Source organism: Lagopus muta, chromosome 3, assembly GCF_023343835.1.
Source record: "Lagopus muta isolate bLagMut1 chromosome 3, bLagMut1 primary, whole genome shotgun sequence".
Lineage (NCBI taxonomy): Eukaryota > Metazoa > Chordata > Aves > Galliformes > Phasianidae > Lagopus > Lagopus muta.
The window spans coordinates 29,936,691-29,956,480 of NC_064435.1; the positions used below are offsets into that span (position 1 = coordinate 29,936,691).

Consider the following 19,790-nt stretch of genomic DNA (forward strand, 5'->3'; position numbering starts at 1 on the left):
TACAAATCAATCAGGTCCTGTATTATAACACACACAATATACACTATGAAAGGTTATGTAAATTACACTCAATTTTACAAGAATGCCATTAATGGATAGAGCTCCAATGCTTTCCCTTTTCACCCACAAAATCCCTATTAAATTTAGAAGTTCAAGTTACTAATCCTACTAAATATAAACCTTATCTATTGAATCCATATTCTTTTTTCCTTTTAAGAAATTCACCACATCAATCACCTTAGGAATTAATAAATCATATTTACTGTGTTTATTCATATGTCGATACTCCCAATCTGTAAAGCTTTCACGATTTAATCTCTTTAATTCTGACTAAAGTTAGTTTACATTAGATGTTATTTTAAACACACACAGAACTAAATTAAATAGAAGCAGCTCAAAAATTAATCCTGATTGTCTTCACTACAAATCACACCGCCTGGATCTGTCACCTGTTCTCAAACACTATGAAAGAGACCAATTGTGTTCACAGCTCTCAAGGAAAAAAAAAAATTAAAAAAAGAAATTTGCAGCTTTTTGTTTCATTAAACTTGAGCCTGATTTAACAAAAATAGAATATTAGCATAATTAAGTATACTAAAAATACATTAATAATGGAAAATACAGTAGCATAATCTTTTAGAGTGTAAATTAACACAGACTTTGGGGTTTTATTCAAGTCTGGTTGTGTAGTCTCTCAGCACATTTGGAAAGTGAGACCAGATTGCAATGCCAACAAATAATGGCTAGAGGGTCAAAATAACTCTGTAATATTCACCTAGCACTTTGTTGTCTCAAAACCAACTATGAAATAAATAGAGTTTTTTTGTTTGTTTGTTTGCCTAATGTTAAATTTCTTGTATGTTAAAAATGCTGCAATTATCTTTCTAGAAGTTATCACAGGGCAGATACTTGAGCAAACGTTTGAGTTCTCGGGGGGATATTACAACTCCAGATGACTCCAGAAAGTCTTCATGGAAAGAAAACGTAAAGAGTTGTGCTTCTGAGCACCGCTTGCAGAAGTACAAGACTCCTCCAATTATGCACATGCAAAGGAAAAGAAAGAAGCTGTGGGTATTGTAAGTCATGAGAAACATTTAAATATTACTCTATCAGAATCAGCCTGGTCAATAAAAATACAGGATGTTTTTTAAACAGTTTAGTTATTAATAAAGCAATTGTTTTTTCTAGAATATTATCATGGCAAATTTGTTTTGTATTGCCAAGATCAGCTGGGCATTTTGTTTTTATTATGCATAGTCTTTTGTCATTTTTTGTTCTGCAAGTTAATTTGACTGCTGTGCATAAGTGAAGTGAGCAATTCAGTAATTAACTTTTGTGTTTTAAAACGTATGAACTTTAATTAGATTTCATTATAAACAAACAAATGTCAACCATAATTATAAGCTCCTTGGTTTAACCACATATTATCCCTTTTCAAACAAACTTGATGTCAGACAAATTAAAATCAAGCAGCCAGCAATTTTGAGTTGAATTTTACATGATCTGCCAGTAACCTGATTACTTTAACTTCAATATCATTACAGGAAAAGTATTTCAGGAAAAATAATTACAAGAATTCCAACAGGAGACAAGCTTAATTGTATTGATTCAAAAGATGCATGTGTATAGGAACCATGCTGAAGGAATAATGTTATCTTAAATCTACAGTTACTATTAAAATGATATTGTCTGGCATGAAAAAGGCAATTTGAGATCGGTGCCTGGAAAAGCAGAGATACAAAACTCACTGAAATAATTATCTTTACCCCATTATACTTTAAGCAACAAAATATCAATGGGGAACAACTTCAAGGCATGAAGGTTTGCAGGTTTATTTACTGACTGGTGTATCTATTAGTACCAGGAACAAGTGGAGCTGTCAGGACATAATGAAGGTAAATGATTAGTTAGCACAGAGACTGAGCTCTTCTTCAATGCAATAAGAGTTAATTAAAGTTTACCACTAAACATCAACCAAAGCAGGATGTTGATCAGGTTTCAGCATTAAGTGCAAACAGACAATGGTTGGCAGCAATTAGTGCAGCTATCAAATGACATGCCATGATAATTATACATTTAAAACAGCTAAAGGGCCTGTGGAAAGGAGGGAAGAATCTCATCAGCTTCTTTGACTACATACAGTCAAAGTGCAGGAAACAGGTATCAGATATTTCACTTCAATACTGTAAATCAATAGAATTAAACAAAAAGAAGGTTGTTCGAGTGCATTATCTGAAAGAGGACAATTCACTGTACATGAAATGGAAGAAATCTGCAGACGACTCCTAACAAAGATAAGTACGAGCTAGATTAAATAAATTACTTTGCCGCTGCCACTCACACTGACACGTATAAACAGAGAAATGTTTGGGGTTTAAAGGCTGCAGCATCACTGAAAATTCCTACAGCAGAGCGAAGGTTGCCTGGTGCTTTGGACCTGTGGCCATGTTGGCAGCATGATGATGCCCAGAAGGCCTTAGGTCTGCAGCCCGCCACCACAACAGGCAGCTTCAGCTCCAGCTCCAGCTCCAGCGGCAAACCCACTGTGGGAGGCCTGGACCCACCAGTGGTGATTACCTGCTATCTGAGCACAGCCTGGGGCTCCTCCATGCAGAGCCTACTCTCCACCCCTCCGCATCAGCATGCTCCCAAACTTACACCCAGGTTTTGGGAAAGAATGAGCCCAGAGCTCTTCTTTGCAGACAAAAGCATGGTGGCAAGGCTGGCACACTGACAGCCCCAGCACTGCCAAGCTGGTGCTGCCCCCCATCGTGTTCTGTTTTGAAGCCCTTTGCATGTAGACATGGTAACGGCATGCTGGCAGCTACCAGGCCAGTGACACAAGTGTCGATAACAGCCTTAGTTCCTATCTTACCCTTCCATTAAGTGCAAAGACACCTCTAATGACAACATCAAACAAAGGAAAAACACCTTTTAGTCCAATGGCAGCTGTCTCCTGAACATCCTTGGTGTGGGCCTCTGAAGTCAAAACACCCTCTGTCCTTCTGTATCAAAAAGGTAACCTAGCCCTTTCATGGGCTGAGGCATCGTTAGCTGATGTAGCCAGACAGACAACTATCTAATGCTAAGCAGACAGTTGCTAAGTCTGCTACTCAGACATTTCCCCATTACTCTACATGCTGGACATAGAACTACACATTCTCTCACTCTGCTTGTACTAGAGCAGTGCAGGAACCACATCACCTGACTGAACATCTGCACAGCTTCATAGCAGCTGAATAGCTCTGGTAGGCATGATCCCCACCTCAAAGAAATCAAGATTTCCTCATAATTATTATGGATATTGCAGAGGAAAAAGCAGCCTGCTCTTCCTAGATATTTAACAAGAAGTGAGAGGAAGAGGCTTATTGAAGGACAAGTAGCAGGTTTCCAAGAAAGTTAGGCTGTGACAAAATAAAATGATGAGAGCTGTGGAGGGATTAGGCAGCAGAACTCACTGCTGGAGGATACTGTTAAAGAGTATGAATGTATTGAGATTAAGAAAGAAAACTGAAATTGTCTGCTAAAACTATCAAGAGTTTTTATAATGAATGGGGAAAACAAACAAAATTGAAAGGGAAATTAAATCTGGTTCTTTAGAGAATTAAAAAATTTGTATTTGCAATCTTGGCAAAGCAGGCACATACAAGAGGTTACCCCTCATCTGTCTACTGTGAAAATCTTCAGAAACATCTTCTACAGACCAGAAAAAAAAAAAAGAAGAGTCTAGTTAGACCAGGTCCTAGTTTAGTGAGCAATATGCTCCTATGGCATGAATTACACCTTCAAAGTAAGGAGAAGTCTACAGCAGGGAGATTGACCTGACTTTTGTTTGAACTAACCTATGCAAAAACATCAGCAGCACTGCTTGGTATTTAAATAAGTTGTTTTCTCCGTGTTCTGTGTTAAATTCAGAAAACCTTATTTTAAGATAGTGAGAACCACATTTATTTTAAGTGCACTATTTTTTTTCTTTAAGCATACATGTGCAAAATGCATTAAAATGGGTTTTGTTGCTGGCTACCAAATGCCACACATGTTAGAATGTGTATAAATGCACATCACTAAAGTTATTTTAATAAAACGCCTCACTGTTTTGCATAGTTCCTGGTCTGCAGCCTACAGCAGTTCTACAGACTTTTTTTTTTTCACTAACAAACCTCATTTTCCCAACTAATTCTGTTATGCTAGGGATTTGTGCACAGAGTTGGCTAATCCCAGTATTTCCCTAGAGCTGCATCTAAGCTGTGGCCCACTCCCAGCACAAAAGTGTCTCCAAAAGCCCTTTCGCCCCCTTCAGCACTGATACACTCATTGGTCCTGACATTTTCACTTCAGCCATGACAAATGAGCTGATGGCTGTGATCAGATTGCACACGAGGACTGCTTTATCAAAGACGTATCATTAACTCTCATCACTGTCTTCCATTATGACTCTTTTGGTCAAATCTGTTGTGAAAATGCAAGTCAGTCTAAAAACATAACCTAAGCATAGCAACAAACAAACTTCATTAAAAAGCAGAAAAGAAAACCAGACTCAGACGGGATCAGAAAGAGACCAGCGTTAACTAAATGTTTCTCTGGGGATTTAAGTAACTGTACTCAACCTCTGCCCCAGTGCAAACATGGCAGTTGACCGTCTTTGAAAGGTCCCTTCCCCCATCGTGGACTGCTAGCACTACTTTGCCTTTTTTAGAGAAACAAAAATATAGCAACAGCAATCAAATATGCCTAAAAATGAAGTCCTTTTTTTTTTTTTCTTTTTTTTTTCTTTTTTTTTTTTTTTTTGTCTCAGAACTCGCTCACTCGCGTCTCTGTGTCTACATGCATCAGAATATATTTTTCAAATGAATCCCTTAAAGAACATAAAATTTTCACTTGAATCACAGCCACATAATCACACTGTTTTCTGACTCACATTAAAAACGCCAGCATAAAATGCTGTCTGAAGCGGATATCTCCCAGTTCACAACAAATGCTGCAACCTTTCTGTCAAGTTAGAACTTAAGTTCCAGTTACACGGTTCTTGTTACATCTGGAGGGTTTACAAAGTATATATTTGTTGTAACCTCTTCTGGCAATTCATCCGAGAATACACATCCAGACAGAGTCAACTGTAACACAACAGATCTTGGGAATGGAGGTCATGCTTTGAGATAAAGTGCTATTCACTTTTGGACCATGCAAGAAGCTCTTTATTCCTGTTCTTATTGGCATCAGTTCCCCCTTACCAGAGCAAGAACAAAGCCAAGTGCTCGTGTGAGGTTTATGAATAAATCAGAGGTGAGCCACTTTAAGTGCTGCCCATGATTTCCTTGTTGACAGTGAGCACTTAAACAGGCTTCTATGACCAACAACTCCTGGCAAACCTTAATGGCTCCTAATCTGTACCCTGCTTCATTTCAGGAAAGAAATGACCCACCCCAATTTTTCTCAAGTCTTCACCTTCTAGGCAACTACTGTCCCACCTTTTTAGAAATTCGGGACTGTCCCATGTCAGTGCCAAGTCTGCATGTAACACACAACATAAAAATCAACATTTTCTTCCTAGAAAACAAATGACAGCTAATAAAATGTTATTACACTGTGCAGCCTAAGTAATTCCCAGACAAACCATTTACACAATTCTGTGTTTGTTTAAATTGCATAGATTTTTAAATGAACCTAAAAGATTTTGAATATCTTTGCCTCCAGTTCTTAAAATCATGTTAAAAAATAATAATAATAATAATAATAATAATAATAATAATAATAATAATGAAATTGTTGAGAGCAGATTCAGCCTTTCTGCAGAGCTGCAGCTGAACACAGGAATGTTTATAGATCACTGCCATTATGCGTATATAAAAAATTCAAACAGCCTCACACACACACAAAAAGCAAAACAAAACAAAAAAACAACTTGTAAACGATGATACCGCTGAAAAACAAACTCAAATCAACCAGCAAACCCAAAGCTAGGCCAAGGTAGTCTGGTCCAGAAACATTATTGTTAACATGAGATTGTGGCAAGAAGCAAGGTGTCTCAATATGTACGCCTTTGATGCACAAAACCACTCCAAGACCTGTGCTGCTCAACAGCAAGGAAGCAGCCTGCTCGGAAAATAAATTTCAACACTCAATGAAATCCTTCGTTTTTAAGTTCTCCCCCCCACCCCACCCCTGTCTGGATGGGTCACAAGCTCCAGATGGCTGAATTTCCTCCCTAGTAGCTGAGCTATCGTCAGACTCACAGTTTTCTGCTATATTTAAATACTAACATTTTGGACTCCATTCTCTCTCGTTGCTTTCCACCACCCACTTGAGAAAAAGTTGTGACTGCCGTGCTTTTGCCCTGCGATTTCAGCGAGGGCTCCGGGCCGGGGTCGGGTTGGGTCCGGGCCGCCCGGCAGCACTGAATTGCAGCCGGCTCCTCAGCAGATGGCACTCTTCTGTACGAGGGTCTGATCCAAGGCCGGGAGGAATCGATGAGGCAACGCTGGACTTTGGACCAGGCCCTCGGTCAAAATGGGAAACTGCAGCAGTGCTGGGGGAATGAAGCATCAAGCATCCAGCACCGAGAAATCCACAGGCATGGCCGGTCGTGACTTAAAACAGCCCCAGCAATGCTTCTTAGTGGAGCTGAAAAATCGTATCTTGTCTCCCTACAGCAATCAGTCAGTTGATCCTGCTGGAAAAAGGCCCTGAGCACATCGCTACACAGCAGCAGCGATGCTCCCACCCCACAGCTGGCCACAGTAGCATGGCAAGCACACTGATCCCGTGTTTTTTTGCAAGCAGTACATAAAATTCAAGGAATTCAGGAATTGAGGGGTGACATTTGCCACGTAGCTAAATAATTTATTTTGGAGATGTTACATCTTCTTTAATTTAAACCCTCACTGCTGTAAGCAAAATCAATAACTATAACCATATATATATATATATATATATATATAGGATCCTATATATATATATATAGGATCAAAGTGAAACTCACAGGAATAAGTTCCCTGCTTAAGGAACTACTTTTCACTTAGACCTTTGTTTTCTCTAGAAAACAAGTCATACAGAGCAATAGACATTAAAATACAGATAAATTCTGATTTGAAGGTGGGCAGCCATATCTTTATACATGGAAAAACCACCCGTGCTTGAAATGGTGACACAACACTTGGTAAATGCAAGATTTTTTTCTCCCCCCTCTCTCTTCGTAGGCAAACATTGGCTCTCTGAATATCAAAAGTCAAAGGATCAACCCCAGCAAGTGAGGGACAAGAAGTTTTGTCTTTGCTTTCCTCAAAAAAGTTTTTATTGCAATCTATTCTACCACAGTATTCAGGAACAAGTGCAGCAATAACAGGGATTATTCCAGATTTCCATCAGTGCCCAAACATTGAAGCACCGCTAGTGACAGGTGCCTTGTCACCTCAGATTAGACACATTTCTCTATAAGGGAGCCTCGATGTCAAAACAGGGAGGAGCAAGTCCTCAGCAGCCACTGCTCCCAGCCCCTCAGCTCTGCTGTTGTCTGCTGAAGGAGCAGAGACACCTCTGCCAGAATCCCTACGAAGAAGCCTCTTTCTTACAACCACTGTGGTACCTCCTGCTCTAAGCACATTGTCCTTGGAAATGGTAGTGCAAAAAGTAGCAAAACCCTTAAAATTTGATTTTACGAGATTATTTTCTGCTGGTGGCTGAAGGCCTCATGCCTTTTACACCTATATCAACCCTTGCCATTTTTACATCTGTATATTTCCCTCTCTTTCAGAAGAATTATTGTTATTATAGCAGAGAGTGAAAAGGAATCAGGTTCTAGTTCCATTTGAGTTTGTGTCCTAGGCTTACTCACATTGGCATAAGCATTTTGTATGGTTTTCTTTGTTTTAGAACCAGAATATTTCTCTACTTACATCCAATTTTAGATATATGGCTAGCGTGCTCATCACTTGTCCATTAGAAAGCATTGCAACCTATACAGTAAATGTTGTCAGAGTCACCATGGTCTATCACATACATACAGCATTTAGTTTATTAACTATTGACCTCAACACCTACAACACCTACTTAGGAGCTGGTACAGCCTATGAGACCAGTTTGAGTGCCAAAACGCTGCTGAGGTTGTCTGTAAATAAATACCAGTTTCTGGGCACATTTCAAATTGTCCCCAAAAGTACCTAAAACAAATAAACTATGATTTTGACAAATTAATCTCTAAATCACTTTTTTTTTTTTTTTTTTAATTTAAAGCTGATGCTCAGTAATATGAACACATAGAAGAGTGTCTCAATATAGCAAATTTTTATTTTCACCATAAAACTTGATTAAACTATTCCTTAGAATATTTTGTTTAAGCAGAAAACATCAGATCCTCAACAACATTACCATAATACAGCCTGGCACAAACTTTTCCTGCATAGTTTAGAGATCAATAAAACCTAGATAAATAGCAGAAATACAGGTATAAATGGCCTACAGGACAACTGCTAAAAGAGAATACAGTAGTGTGTATTAAAGGCATGTATTAAAGGACAAATAGATCCCCTTATTTCCTCAAAACAAGTTCTCTTCTAATCAATAAATTAATAATAATCCCAACAGCAACCCTACAGGACCTACCAGGTAAAAGCAACCATCAAACTATTTCTAGTTTCTTCTATCTATGCATCTGTTCACATAAACATTTTCTGCATTACATCTTATTCTGTAAAATCTTGAAACTCAGTTTTCTGGGTTTCTGCCCATTCAGTAAGAATGCAGACATCACATCAGTTATTATTAACCCATGTGTTATCCAATTCTACAGTGGCTGGAACCTCGCCAGAGACAACACATGGTGCTTGGTTAACAATATTTTAAAATATAAATGAATTTATTTCTTAAATTAACACATTCATCTTATGGAAGTACACTAATAAGCTGTTCCCAGAATAAAAGAATATCCCATAAGCATGTTCCTTTAAAAGAAGTTTTAAGGAATTTCATAGCTAGCAGTAAAACATTCTCAAGCCCCACAGAAAGTTTTAAACTTTGTCTTAAAAGAGATCATTTTTCTTACTTCACTCTTACCAACTTCTTTCTGCATTTGCAGTTTCATTTCATTTATCCGTAACCAATTCTAATTCCTTTGAAGTGTCTCTAACTGTTTAAATATTATCAAATCTAATGCTGATCTAACAAACACCTACAAATACATGTTCTACAAACTCAAAAAAAAACAAACAAACAAAAAAAACCCTGAACAAGTTAACGTTTACTCTAGCTACCAGCAGTTTTCCCCAGTAGCTCTAAATCGGTAATCATGTTGACCTGAAAAAAAAGAAAAAAAAAAAAAAAGCCCAAACCTCCAAACCTATTTAATATGCATACATACAAATAATTATTCACACTGCATTTGATTTACATACATACAAAAGAACCACTTCCCACTTTCAAAAGTGGCTCAACACTTATGGTATTTTAACTGCCCTAATTACTGTTGAGAGAACATAATTAGAAGCACTGATCACATTGTCAACAGCTAACCAGTTGCAGCCGTGTTCCAGGGCCTGATTCTGCTCTGGCTGAAGTCAGAGCACTGCACTGACTGTAGGAGGCCAGGGCCCTTCTCTCCACCTGAACCTACCTGAACCAAACAGTTCTGAACAACTTGAGTACAGGGATGCAGCCCTGCCGAACACCCTGCTTGCTGTGTGCATACATCAATTTCTATTTCAGTATGCTTTCTCTATTTTAAAAGCTGAAGCAAGAGAGTAATATTTTCCCCAGAAAGGCTTTATACAAACCACTTAAACACTTAGCACTGAGTCAGAATTCATAACTTTTTCCAAAAGAGAAATAGTTTAATAATTAAAACAGATATGGACTAAACCTCGCTTCCTTGAATACCAAACTTTATTAGATTATTACGCGTTGATGCATAATTTCCATTGGCAACTTTTAAACTGAGTCCGTCTCTCCCTGCCGGCCCCCTCCTCCCTTGTTCTGCTCCCCAGGCAAGGTGCTGGGAGTCCTCGATACCCAATAGTCAATATTTGGTTTGCCTGTCATGTTCCTGGAACTCCTCTCCATCCGAACCTGGGTTTATCAGCCTTTCGCTACGCTGCTCTCGTACGCATTACTTCACATGATGATGGAAACTCGGGGCATCTTAAAAAGTTGCTGAAATCCGAGCTCCTGCTTGTTTTCTCAAGTCTTGGACAAACATAACTTTAGGGAGAGCTGAACATACGCATAAAGAAAGAGGAGCCTGCATTTTCATCTTCCTTTCATCTCAGTCATTCAGTCAACCATTCAGTGCCCTATTCAACAGAGCTTTTCATTATGCAAAAAAATGCTAATCCTTTTCCGATGCTTTCACACTTGTATAAACCCCCATTCCTTCGACTGAAAAGCAATTATATCAGTTTACCTTTCTGTCAAAAACAGGATTAATATTCCAATACCAGAATCTCCTTTATTTTCCTATCTTTTGCTTTAGGAAACTAGAGATTATTAGCGGAGGTATTCCTTAGAGCGAGAATACATTATTTTAAATATGATTATTTTAGCCAGAGAGAGCAGGGGGTGGGGGAGGGAGAGCAAAAACTTCAGTTGCTGCGGAAACTCTTTTCAGTGACAGAACTGACCTTCCCTTTGCAGAGGCCTGAATAGAATGAGCCTCACTCTGGTCTATTAATCAGAAACAAATTATGAAAGAATGTGGCTGGACTGGTTGACACTATCCTGTCTTGGGAGACTCAGTAACAGCCTAGTAACAATGTCCTCTTCATGGGTAATGAACAGCCATGACAAATGGGGCAGAGAAACTATTTATTTGCATATGCAAATTCTCACACAAGGGAAACATGTACAAACAAGTGTCATTGTAAGGTGGATTAGGCAAACAACGCTTTCTTTTTAGGACATTCTGCAGCCCAGAACATTAGTCAGCACAATTAAACCAGTCTCCATGGAGACTAATGAAATTTCACCATGGTATGAGTTAAATTAGATAGCTAGTTATGTGTTTTCACAATCCAACTTGAAATCCATTATTGTTTCAGAACAATACAGCAATTGTGCCTGGCTGATCTTTGCCAGCTCAACAAGCTCCTAAGTTGACAATTTGCATATGTTAATATAATTAAGCACTAATTACATGAAACTTGTACATATTCACATGCACTTTCCCTGGGCGCTTCTCGGTTTGAACCTTGGCCAAGTCTTTAACCCTTTGAATGAATTCGGAGCAGCAAAGCTCTGCCTTCTGGGTACAGCCCCAAGGCAGATGCAGAAAAGCTCTTCATTTGTAAACACAAAGCTTAACCTGGCTTCTCATATTTCTGTCAACAAGGCTAGAAAACATTTTTGTATGTGCTGTGGTAGGAAAAGGGGGGGAAGAAGGAAAGGAGGGCTGGAAGTTCTTTATAGACCTAGTTCTGGTACTCTTTTTGCAGATGAAAACATAAATATTTATGCACATAACATGCTACAAACACATGTGCTGCCATTATCATAGATCCTTCAAGAAGCAAATTGTCAAAAACCTGCCCTGGGTTTCGTGTCAGTGCTCTCAGAGCCACAAAAATGGGAAGGAGAAAAGGAAAAAAAGAGCAAGCAGTAACTAATGAGCTTTACATAAATATATGCAGAGGCAATTAAGCAGTGTTAATTACTATGACAGCAGTTAATTGAATATAATTAGATATTTTAAGCTACTGACTAAGGCATAGTTAAGATTAATTTTATTGAGATTAATTGTAAATAAGAATAGATTAACTATGTGTTTTGACAGGCATAAAAAGTAGTTCTGCAAATTAACTAGGAGAGCAGAAACTAGCACAAAAATCATATATTATTTTAATGTCACACCTCAGAATCATCAGCTCAATAAACATGACTTTTCAAACCCAAACAGACAGGAATCTTGAAGAAAAACAAACAGCTTGCAGAGATTAAAGAGCCTTTTGTCCTTTTTCATGTGCATTTCTTTTAGCAGACTAAATTAAGCGAGTCTGGTGTACGTTTTTAGGAAGGAACATTTCACACTGAATGGAAAAAATGTTCTATCACATATGAAATTCATGCAGCTGTGCGGAACTTGGTCCAGATGGTCTAAGACTGTAAAACAACAGTAAATGATAGACAGTAGGGCCTTCCCAAGATTGTGTGATAAAGTCACAACCTCATATTTTGACCTAAATTTTCTGTCATGTATTGTTTCCTTCCAGATCAGATAGCTCCATTTTAATTTTTAACTGATCCTGAATATTCAGTGGAAACCTTTCATAAACATTGCTGATAAGCATCTGAGTAGAAATCATAAAATATTTACAAAATGCCCCTGAGCTTCATTAAAACAATGCTGAGTCCAAGTGCCCTGCTCTCCCAACAATACTAAGCAGTTCACACCACTCACCTTAAATAGGTAGAAATGCCTGGTTTTAAGTATGCTTCAAAGAAAACTCAATACACATTCTACCAGTAGATTAATTCATGCATGCTGCTTAAGGAAATTAACAACAATGCTGAAGAATGCTGAACAAATCACTAATAAGAAAGAAGCTTCAATCGATTTTGAAATAAATCAATAGGTGATTAACACAATATTTTTAAAGCAGCAGAATGAATATATATTATAAAAACACATATATTATATTTCCAATACCTTTTTAGCTCTTAATCGAACAATGGCTTTACAACAGTGAGCATGTCCCTATATTGACTATCAACTTCTTTGGAATGCCTTTCGTCTTTTATAACGAAAATCCAAAAACGGTCTGTGAAACAAGGCTACGACAAGCCATTCTGCAGTGAAAGATTTTAAATCATCCAGCCTCTTCTAATAGACTTGAGACTTATTGAGGTAGAAACCATAAAAAATGAAGAAGGGAAATTTAATCCCTGAAATATTGATTTGCACATTAATATCATATAGGCAGAGGGCAATTTGGCTTCATGGAAATGACACATTGTCGACCCTTGGTGAAGTCAGAGCCAATCTAACTGCTGAACATGTCTGAATCTCAAGAGTTATTAAGGGCTTCCCTTCTTGCCTTTATGACTTTTCTTCAGCCTACCAATGCAATCTTAAATGTATTATCTTTAAGAAATAATTGTAAAACCTCAGGGGTTTTCCAGTTAATGGAAGGGAGGCTAAACCACATCAGATTCTGAAATGCAACATTAAACCCTTGCAATCAACAAAACCACCTCAATTCTCATCCATCCAGTGCAGGATCTAATATTGTTATTAGAGATAATCAAATTTCATTGTGTAAATTTAGGCTCATGGTCAGAATGGAAGCAGTAAATTCTGCAATATTAAACAGTGATTTTTCTCGGCCCCCTTTATATGATCTTTGCTGGTGCACCATCTTCACAAATAAACCTGAACTATTCAAAAACCAAGGAACAAAAATATCTCCTTGTTCTGAAAGACACACACAATGCCATTTATCATCTCCACGGCTCTCTTTTAGTTTTAGCTTGATCTAATGGGTAAGTTTCATTTTAGAGAATAATAAAGCAGTATCACTGCATAAGCCAAACAGCAGGTACTATTACTGTGACTTACACAGATGGTTTACCTGACCTTTCTTTGTTCCTTGGGTAGGTTTCACTTTTGCAGATTTACGACTTTTCCCTCTATATTTCATTGACCCTCTATGTTCATTATCATAAAAATGAAAACTATTGAATACATGTTTATGTTGACGAAGTCCAAAACCACCACAACTAAAGGATAAAGAGATGCTACAATGCACTGTGTGGATTTCTAGATCGTACACTATAAATATTCAGGCACAGATAGCACGAATAACTGAATAATCCTAGTGAGCCCCAGATCTGGAGCCAGGTGCAAGAGGTTAAAACAGCTGGCTAGCCATCTTTTATGTTGTGTGCCTTCCTACCGGCTGAAACCGCAAACCCTGAAAACTAGCAGATATTCCCTCAAGGTTGATTGTCTGATTTTTTTCATTTCCACCACTTTAGTAGGATCCCCGAGTCGAGAAAAGAGAGAAACTCCTTAAATACAGTCAGATGAATAGGAAGTGGAGCAATGATGATCAAGGCTCTCCCCCCCAGCCCAACCTTCAGCCCCCCATTTATTTCCACAATCTTCTTTGTGCACCTTCCCAGCCAAACGTTTGTATTCCTCATTTCAAAGAAAAGCTCTCCGGATCGTTCTGTCAGTTTTGCCAGTAAATATAAAGTAAAACAAGTGTTGATGGCACTGAGAGTGTTACATACCCAGGCTGTGTTTTTGCATTGCTCTCAATGGAAGCGATCGATGCCCATGTCACAGTCGCGTCCCAATCGCAGCCAAGTCTCTGCCTCAATCTAACCAACAACAGGCAGGGCTGCAAAGGCTTCTCACTACCTCTTCCATCCATCCACCACCAAACTAAAAATATAATGCTACATATGATCTTTTTAAACACTCCAGCACAGCTCCCAAGGATTGAGCCACTGAAAATCCAGGAGAAACACAATTGAAAAAAAAAAAAAAAAAAAAAAAAAAAGCACCATCAAAAAAAAAAAAACACCCTCACAGCAACCACCCCAAAAGCACACGAGCCCTCTCTTTCCACTCTCCTTCTCACTGTCCTCCTGCCAACTACATAATCCTCGATTAAAAATGGAACGAGGCTAATAAAAAAGAGAATTAAAAAAAAAAAAAGCAAAGAAAAAAGAAAAAGAAAAGAGGAGGACGGAATGGAGCCGAGGAAATGCAACTGTCAGAAAACGGGATGGTCAGACTTCCTGAGTGAACCTGCCTGTGTCTGGCTTAATGTAAATCCACCATCTTCAGCCTGGCAAGTTGTCTTTTGGTTGGCTTTTTTTTTTTTTTTTTTTTTTTTTTTTTTTTTTTTTTTTGGTGGGGAGGGGGGTGTTATGTTTGCGATCTCTCTGCCTTGGTACCTAAGGAGGAAGAGGAGGAGGAGGGTGTGTTATTGAATGGTGGCTAAAGCCTCCTCGGGACGGCGCTGAGGTGAAACGGGCTGAACCCGACTGCTGTGCCTCCTCTCCCGGTTGGACCCGGTGCCCTAAGCAGCCGAGGAGGGACCCCGGCCGCCCGGCTCGCAGGTAACAAAAGAAATACCAACCCGGGCGTTTGCTGCTGCTGCTGCTGGGGAGGCTGGGGGAGGAGGGGGGCAAGATGAAGGAAGGGAGGAGTGGAGGGGCACCGCCGTAAGTTGGCATCGGATGGGGGAAAGTTTATTAGTATTTTTGCAGGAAATTTCACGTATGGCAAGAAGGGGAAGCAGGGACGCGTCTGCCATTAGCCGCCGTGATGGGAAGGGATGCACTTGATTCTGGCACGAGCAGTCAGATAGGGCAGGGATCGAACTGCCTGCTCGCTGTTTATGACCTTTTTCTCTCTTTTTTTTTTTTTTTTTCCTTTTGCTTGGCTGTTGTTTTCCTTTTTTTTTTTTTTTTTTTTTTTTTTTTTTTTTTTTTTTTTCCACCCAACACCTCGGTGCTCGGTTTAAAACAAATAAATAAATAAATAGAGTCCCGTCCCGCAAAACAACCGTAGTCGTCCCCCCCTTCCCCTCCCCCTCCACTCCCTTGCAAAACCCTCAGAAAGGCTGCGCTGAACACAGCCGGCGAGGAGCCCTCCCCGCGGCGCGGCGCGGCGCAGCACAGCGCGGCGGGGATGCCGGGGCTCTTCCAGCCCCCAGCCGGCAGAGCCCGCAGGCAGCAGCCGCGCATCCCCGGGGCAGAGGGGCCGGGTCGCTCCGCTTAGAGCCGGGCTGGGCCGCGCGGTGAGACTGACAGAGACAGGGCGCGCTCCTAACGGGCTTCGCTTCCTCCGGCTGCCAGAGCCAGTCGGCAGTGCGGTCCCACTGCGCTCACACACACACACACAAACACGCAGCCGCCCCTTGCTCTGCTCCTGAGAAACCTATCTGCAAAATAAAGGGGGGCGAGGGGGGGGGGGGGGTACCCCACACCTTCACCCGCACACACGCGCTCGGAGTCAGGGTCCCCATTGCCCTGCTGGTATCACCACCACCCCACCCCACCCCCCCTCTCCCGAAAGCGAAAGTTTGGGAGGCCGAGGGAGGTGGAGATGGGAAGGAGAGGGACGGAGGGGGGCGGGGGGGGAGCCTTCGGAAAGCACCTCAAAGTTTTGGGGGGCCCGAGCTGCGGGACGGCAGCGAGAACCCAAAAGGGGCGGCGGACGATGGGTTCTGACAGCCGGAACGGCACTCCTCATCTGACAGTGCTTCCCCCCAGCCCGATCTCCCAGACAAAAAACGAGCGAAATACAAAGCGAGGGACACCCCCAGACCCTCCTGTGCAAAGTAAACAGGGTCCCCCGCTCGGTCCCAAAGTTACATCCCGGAAAAAAAAAAAATCCGTAAAGCAAAACAAACAAAAAAAATATCATAATGCACAAACAAACGTATCCCCCGGAATAGGAGAGAGAGAGAGAGGGAAAGAAAGAAGGGAGAGAGAAAAAGCAGCCCCTCCTCCCCAAGCGAGAGCAAATACTGTACCTAAAAATGGGGAAACAGGCAGAAAAAGGGGGGAGAGAGAGAGGGGAGAGGTACGCGGGATGCGGGGATGTGAGTGTGTGTGCGTATGTGAGAGAGAGAGAAAGAGGCACGGAGAGAGGAGAGAGAGAGAGCGAGAGCGAAATATCAAAGATTGTGCAAGATCAGCCTGGAAAGATAATCGATACTCGACCTAAATTTAACACAAACTACTCAATAAAAGTTAAAGAAAAAACTTACTTTCCATTTCCCCTCGCAGTTCCTACTGGATCTTCGCCTCTTTTTTTTGTTTTGCTTTATTTACTTAACAGCTGATCACATCCAAGTAAACGAGAGAAGGTTCATTAAAAAAATCATAAAAAAAAAATAATCCTCCAACTTTATTGGGTGAAAATAAAAATGATTGAGCAAGAAGTGGGGGGCATGGAGCGGTCCTTTGGGGTCCGGGAGTTGTTAAAGCATGTGCCGACCGCGGTCTCGCTGTTTGGTTGTGAAGGGGTTGGGAAAAGGAGGAAAGGAAATGAAAATCCGATATGTCTTTATTCTGCTAATTATTATCGTTTTAGCCCTGTTTAAAAAAATGGCTGATTAAGTTGAGTGCGCATGTCTTTGTGTGTCTATTCCCGATATGCACTCTGGGAATGAGAGAGAGAGAGGGAGAGAGAGGAGAGAGAGGAGAGAGAGAGAGAGCGAGGGAGCGAGAGGGAGAGGGAGAGGAGAGGGAAGAGGCGAGGGAGAGGTGTAATTAGTGAGGTGATCAACATTCTCCGGGCTGCAAATGACGCGCAGCCCCGCGGCCGGGAGCCGGAGCGCCGCGGCTCTGGGGCTGCGCCGGGGCTGCGGGAGCCGCGCGGGCAGCCCGGAGAAGAGGGGCAGCGGAAAGAGCTCGTGGATGCAAACACGAGTCTGCAAACTTCATTAGTAACACAGACACACACGCACAGGCACACAAAGTGGATGGCTAGGGAAAATTAAAAAAAAAAAAAAAAAAAAAAAAAAAAGGAGGGGGCAGACTTGCTCTTTTAACTGTTCGGGAACTTAAAAGCAACGGGTCCAAATTAATTATTCCGTCAGGGAGATATTTCTTTCTGGCTGGCTGTTTGTCTTTCTCCCTGCCTTTCTCTTTCCCTCTCTTTTAATGGGGATTTAATGAAAAATATATGTTTGCAATGGGGTAATGAACGTACAACGCAACACCCCTGTAAAAGGGGTGTATACTATACTATATCTATACTATATCGGTATACTATATCTGAGATAGGGGATATCTGCCCATACTGAGATAAAGAGGAATTTATTTACAAGCACACGCACACGCATGCACGCACCCTGCATCATATTTACACACATACATACAGCCCGCATGCATCCAGCACACAAAGCACAGCGCAGTTTATTTGGTGGCCGCCATGTAATTGCTTGGAGAGATCAACAAAGTAAAAAGCAAAGCCTTCCGGAATATACAACGTCAACTGTAAACAGCCTCATCAAAATGAAGTAAATAGCAGCCAAGGGAAGGGGGCTCTTTGCATACGGTACATGTGTCATGCATATAATATGCATCATCTTCCACTTTCCCTACAAGTATTGATATTTTATTAATATTTTATCTCCTATATTTTACCTATTTTACCAGACACCTTTCCTTTTTCTTTCTTTTTCTTTTTTTTCTTCTGCTTTTTTTTTTTTTTTTTTTTTTTTTTTTTTTTTTTTTTTTTTGGTGTGTGTGGGGGGGATTATTGCAATGAGAACTGGGGTGAAACGTACAGATGTCATTATAAATCGGAATCTTCTACAAATATTTTCTTGCGTGGGATTTAAGAAGATTGCTTCTCATTTGAAAATCTAATTATCTTAACCTAATACTGCAGATGTGAATATGACTGACACTTTCATTAAAAGATAATTAACTAAAACTAGGAATAGACATACTTTAAAATACCCCCTACTGAAGATAAAAACATGACTATTCAAAGAGCATCCGAACGCACCGCAGGAACACGTGCGGCTTTTCGATAATGCTATTCCAGCCATGGTTAGACCAGAACTGGTCACTAAGCCCCAGCTACATGCCAGGGATATTTACAGCAGAGAGGACCCTGTGCAGGTGAACCATAACCTCGGTGCTGACATGCCTTTGAAGTTCGCCATTCCTGGGCCACACGTCAAAAGGTTCTCATAGGCCTTAAGCGCCAGAAGCCAGCAGGAAGGTTTGATCACAGTCTTCCATTAAGGGCACGCACCCACAACAAGGAACCAGTCCAAATCCAGGTGGCAGAAAGCTGCACCTCTCCTGGCCCCGAACCCCTTGTGCCAGAGGAAGGGTTTGCGAGCGTTGGAACAACTCTAAGAGGAAAATCCCCACCTGATGATGAATGAAGGCTGCCCTGAAGGAAGCACAGGCCAGTGTCAGGGAACTGAGCTGCTAAAAGCAGATGTTTAAGGTCAGAGTGAAGGTCCTGATAGTTTTGGAGGGGGAAAAATAATAGAGTCTTTGGAAAGGGAAGGGAAAAAAAAAGACATAAAAAATGGGCAGCCTGAAAGTGCGGCTGTTCCAGGGCCAGAGCCAACGGAGCAGGGTGCGTAGAGCAGCCCTACACCAACCCACAGAAACCTCACCTCAAACTTCAGGGAAACCTCCAACTTTGGTAACAGTCAGGGGCACCTGAGGGTTCTGGAGAGCAACTTTGTTCCTTTTTCAGACCTCACCTAAGCGCTGCACCAGCTCATCGGTGACCAAAAATCAGGGAGCACATGTATGCAGTTCCTGCTCCCTTTGAAGGCAGCAAGGCAACCAGCGGTATTCTGCATCCTTGTTTACAGGGTGGAAAAAAAAAAAAAAAAAAATGCAAACAAAGAGGGAAAATGAAATCTCTGCCACCAGCTCCTAGTTATCTGTTGGAGGGGGTATGATGGAAAGGGGCTTTTAGGCTTAAATTGTAGACAGAACGGGACTGTGAGATAGAAGGATGCATTGTCCATTCAAGTGCATGCCTGAAGGATGGCAACACATTTCCTAAGACTGGAGACAATTAAATACAATGTGATGAAGAAACACCTGAGAACAATACATCTATTTCAAATTCAAGCGAAGAAACACGTATACTTAATGGCAGAGAAGAATAAGGAAACGAAGATAATTTAGTTTTAAAGTCGTCCCCCCGCACCTCCCCCACCACCTCCTTTATTCCTGGTGCTTTTTTCCTGGTGAAACATCAATATCATTAATGTCATTAATGTCAAAACACCAAACGTCAGAACAGTCAAGTCATTCTTTTTGGGCTGCGGATTTTTTTTTTCCCCTTTCTCTCTTCTTGGAGG

At 40.9% G+C, this 19,790-nt stretch overlaps 1 protein-coding gene and 1 long non-coding RNA gene across 5 annotated transcripts in view; one reads left to right on the forward strand and one right to left on the reverse strand.

The window, feature by feature from the left end:
- The window catches only part of ZFHX4 (zinc finger homeobox 4), a 154,242-nt gene extending 137,139 nt beyond the window's left edge, over positions 1 to 17,103 (reverse strand). For all 4 annotated transcript variants that reach the window (XM_048938626.1, XM_048938624.1, XM_048938625.1 and 1 more), the window contains exon 1: positions 16,710 to 17,103. The gene's annotated coding sequence lies outside the window, so the exon portion shown is untranslated. The remainder of the gene's footprint in view (positions 1 to 16,709) is intronic.
- The window catches only part of LOC125690389 (uncharacterized), a 31,842-nt gene continuing 26,944 nt past the window's right edge, over positions 14,893 to 19,790 (forward strand). Inside the window, exon 1 of the long non-coding RNA XR_007375657.1 lies at positions 14,893 to 15,051. This is a non-coding gene — a long non-coding RNA (uncharacterized LOC125690389). The remainder of the gene's footprint in view (positions 15,052 to 19,790) is intronic.